The sequence below is a fragment of the Nicotiana sylvestris genome, chromosome 9, assembly GCF_000393655.2.
Source record: "Nicotiana sylvestris chromosome 9, ASM39365v2, whole genome shotgun sequence".
Taxonomy (NCBI): Eukaryota; Viridiplantae; Streptophyta; class Magnoliopsida; order Solanales; family Solanaceae; genus Nicotiana; species Nicotiana sylvestris.
Window position 1 is genome coordinate 48,388,641 of NC_091065.1, and position 5,128 is coordinate 48,393,768.

A 5,128-nucleotide genomic window follows, 5' to 3' on the forward strand; every position below is an offset into this window, starting at 1 on the left:
TTTTGAAAAAAAGTACTTTTGGAGAGAATCAGTTTGTGTTTGGCTAATCACTCTGAAAAGCACTTTTGAGAAATAATTTGTGTTTGACCAAGCTTTTTAGAAAGTGCTTTTAAATGTCAAATTACGAATAAGGACATGAATAGATTTACTTAATAATTAACATTATAAGTAAATAAATAATATCAAAATTTTGTTATTACATGCAATAATTAAAAAAATAATCCATTTTATTTAAGTAAAATATGAAAATAAATTAAAAAGTACTTAATTCTTTTAATATAAATTAAATATATTAAAATTCCTTCAACAAATATAAAAGCATTCACCCCTAAAGTCACTATATATTAGAAAGTTTCCTAAAATAAGAAGAAATATTTATAAATTAATATCCTAAGTATTAGGTTTAAGGATTATTTTGGTATATACTATATTTTGTTAAGGGTATTTTAGGTAAGAAAAAAAGCCAAAACTGCTTTTGCTTTTGGAAAGAAGCTACTTTTTTTCTGCTTCTCTGAAACTGCTTCTGCTTTTTCCCAAAAGCACGTTTTTCCCCAAATAAGCTTGGCCAAACACCTCAAATTAGGAAAAAAAAGTAATTTTGGGAAAAAAACACTTTTTTGTCTTGAGAAGCTTGGCCAAACAGGCTATAAATACAGTTACTATCCGAGATAGACTTAACACGATGCTACATTGTTGCTTAAGTACTAAATTAACTAACTTCTCTTTTATTTGTACTTGACAAATTTGAATTTAAATTAATATTCAAATTTTAGTCATTAAGTATTTTTGCTTTTTAGCTCAGAACCTTTACTCTCTAATTCAGATGATACTAACTATTCCATTCGTTGTAATTTATGTAAATCTGTTTGACTGAGCACGAAGTTTAAGAAAAAATAAGATTTTTAGAATTTGTGATCCTAAACATTTTAAAAAGGGGTCCAGAGTATTTATGTGGTTATAAAAGCTTCTCATTAAAGATAAAATTGAAAGTTTAAGCTAAATTATTTCCAAATTTAGAAATAGGTCATTCTTTTTGGAACATACCAAAAAGAAAATAAGTTCACATAAACTGAAACAGAGGGAGAGATGTTTAATCTCTCAAATAATTATACCAAAATCTAATTAGAGACTAAATATACTTGACTAAAAAACATCAAGATTGAAATAAAATAATGGAGTAACTCATAGTCCACGTGTAGTATTAGTAATTTTTACATAGTTAACAGAATAAGAACAAAAATTACTTATTTCGTTTCAATTTATATGAACCTGTTTGACTGGACACGAAATTTAAGAAAAAAATAAAGACTTTTGAAATTTGTAGTCCTAAACAAGTCAAAAAGGGGGCCAGAGTATTTGTGTGATTATAAAAGCTTCTCATTAAGAGTAGAATTGTAAGTTTAGGCTAAATTGTTACCCAATTAAGAAAGACATCATTCTTTTTGGAAATGACCAAAAAGGAAATAGATTCATATAAACTGGAACATAGAGAGTATAAGAGAGAGTTGGAAGAACTATATGCTACAAACACGTATTTAATTAAAATTAAGAATTCGTAATTACTAAAATATTTAGAAAAGCAGGTGTTTAAGAGAAACAATTTTGTTGTTCTTTAAGAGTCTGTTTGGAAAGCCACCCTGTAATTGGAATTGGTGTAATTACTAGGGTAGTAATTACACAGCCTAGTAATTACACAGTTGTGTAATTACAACGACCTGTTTGTTTGTCATAGTGTAATTATAATGTAATTACAAGTTTACTGTTTGATTGCACAAGTATAATTACACAGTTAGATTAAATTTTACATTAAGCAATTATCAAAACTTAAAAGCTAATATAATAAATATATGCCTATAAATTTATATAAGTATAAATTATATTATATTTGGTATTTAAGATGTATATTTTTTCATGAATATACACTAATTAGTAATCATATATTTATAACTAATATTGAAAAAATAATTTCTCTCTCTCTCTCTCTCTCTCTCTCTCTCTATATATATATATATATATATATATATATATATATATATATATATATATTTAAATTAATAAAATTTAGTTTAGATACTTACAAAAATTAAAAATATACGTTTTGTAAGAACATCATGGAATTCATGTTTGATAAAATAAATTAATATTTATAAATGTAATGTCATAACATTATTCAAATGTTTGACAAAACAAATCGATCAATTCTAACTAAAAATGAACAACATGCAATGTGAGCCAGTACTACTAAAATAAGTAAATTGGAACCATGAATAAACACATTTTCAAAATTCAAAAAAAATAAAATCGTTTAACATATGTCAAATTCCAACATAATAATAGTAAGTTTCATTGCAACTTAAGATTAGGATATATGATAAGTTTATAACCACATTCAACAACGAAATTCCACTGTAATTGCATCACTCATTATATGCCAAGTTTGTTAATGACTCATTATTTCTAATATTAGGAGGTGTAGTTTCAAAAAATAGAATAATAAAATAAATAAAAAATAAAATATAAGCAATTACATGGAATCACAAGAAGTACAGATAGAAAAATAAAAGATAAATAACGTACAAAAAAAAATATATTTTAAAATTTCAAAAGAAATTAAAAAGTAAAAATAAAATTAAAAAATTAAAAATAATAGAAATAAAAAGTTATAAAGAAAATAAACTAAAATAAAAACAAAAAGAAAAAGAAACTAAAAAATAACCTTGTAATTACACCGTGTAATTATTACCAATTCTCACCTCCCCTTGATAATTGAAGAGTGTAATTACGTTCTTACAATTACACTCAATTTCATATTGATCAAGTAATTACTTGGCCAAACAAACATGCCAAATTCTATAATTACGCCCACTTTTCCAAACATGCTCTTATTCTCCGGTGGACCTGATTCAGTGATCAATATACAAAGAGCGCCCACAGTTTGAAACCTCCCAAGTTCCAACAATATCTATTTTCCATAAATCTAGCTACAATTTCATTTAACTCTACATACACCAATTTCATGATCCAGCAATCTCTTTACACGTAACGTAACACACTCAATTCAATGGCACCAACAGCAGCAATGCTAATGCTTGGCCATCAAAGCAGAAGATCAATAATCTCTCAAGAAACAGCTGCTCATCTTCATCCTCCATCTCCTCCTTCACCATTTTCATCCTTCTCAAAGTGGGTTTCGAGTAACAAATGCATATTCCAACATCAGAAAAACTCAGTAGCAGCAGAAGTACCCTTCAGTACTGTGAATAATGGATCTCACTCATCCTTGGAGTTCATGCAAGAGAAGATGTTTCCCGAAGCTATGGAAATCTGCTACTGTTAAGACTGCATTCCAACCGTATCGAAATGAGCAGGTCTGAATCAAGCAGCACCTTGTAATTACAATGTAATTTTTCTCCACTACTTATTTAGGCTGTTGTGTATACACCCTTTTGACTTTCTCTCTTTTAAGCAATTGGAAAAGAAGGTCAATTTAAATATTACTGCATCTCTGGAAAAGAAGCATTTAAAGAAAGCTTTCCCTTGGTTACAATTTGCCTCACACTAATTTTCTTGGTGTTGGATATTGGATCTGAGTCGCGGATCGTACATGTAGACTGACCCTACCCTACCCAACTCATTTTAGAAGGGATAACTGTAGGAGAAGTTACCAGTTACCACATAACTTGAAAGAAACCCGCAAAGTAACGTCTATAAAACAGGAATTAATCGGTTATCCCCTGTACGTTTTTTTCTCTCCTTCCGCTCTTCGTAAGAAAAATTCTCGAGGGAGAAAGTTATTTTTTGTTTCTTCCATAAAAACACAGTGGGAGTCTATACCTTTGTTTCTTAGGCGACTGGAACAATTTTTTAAACAGGGGGCGGCTCTAAAGGCTTGGGCAGTGAGGTCCTCGCCTTAGGCCCCAAAATTTGAAGATCCCAAACTTATTTTAAATTATTATTATATAAATAATTAATATAAAAAAGTGTTACAGTATAGTTTTTTGTTATTTAATTGAGGTTAATAAATTCATAAATTATGATAATCTTTTTTACTGATTAATTAATATATTTGCTTCAGTCTTCAATTTTAATTGCATCATTTTTATATATAAATTAAGTTATATTCGTTATCAACATAATGAATTTATTTTATTATGTTCTCTCAAACTGCATGAACACAAAAGCATTCATGCATCAATTTTCTTTTAATGTAATTCGATATATTATATTGGGTTATTTATAATTTATATATTCACTTTAATAGAATGAACTTTAATTATCGTTTAAATTAATCATAAGGAATAAATATTTTTGACATCGTTAATGCTCAAAACTTAAGCTATTACGTTATGTATGTTTATTTTTTTTTTCTTATTTTTTATGATAGCAAAATCAAAATTTGTGTACCTCAACATGCGATAATCCACTACTTTATTTTTTATGCTCTTCTTCCTATTTTATTTTTTGTTGAAATTCGTTTATTTTTGTCTCAAATGATTAATTTATTTGTTAGAAAGTAAATTTTATTGTTATTATAAATATTTTATAAAATAAATTTAAGGGTCTTTTAATATGGTTTCGCCTTAGGTCACGTGATCCATTGAGCCACTCGTGAGTTCAACAATCTATGCTGTGTTAAGAATGTACACAATTTGTTGTCCTCGTTCCGCATAACATTAGTATTAGAGCTTTGTATAATGTATTCTGGTTTAAATACATTTTGCTGGTTTGTGGTTTTCATTGTGTGAACACCTAATTTTTGACAACATTTAATTTTTTTTATCACTTCTTTTATATAAATATTTTAGGGGGTTTTAACATACTATTATTTTAGCTTTATTACACTTTTTATTATAGGATAAAAATACTAAAAAATTAAAAGCTGAATTATCACTATTAATATTTTTATTACTATTTTTTGTTTTTTTTTATATAAAAAAATCCGAAAATATTTTTTTAAAACAAAAATAATAATTTCGGGAATGATTTAAAAAAATAAGAAAAAGGGAAGTATTGAATAAAAAAATATATATAAAAAATAGGTGGAATTCTCTTTTTTTTTAAAAAGTAAAAGAATGTAGAAAATTTTAAAAAATAAAAAGTTTTGTGGAAATTTTTAAAAAATTAAAAA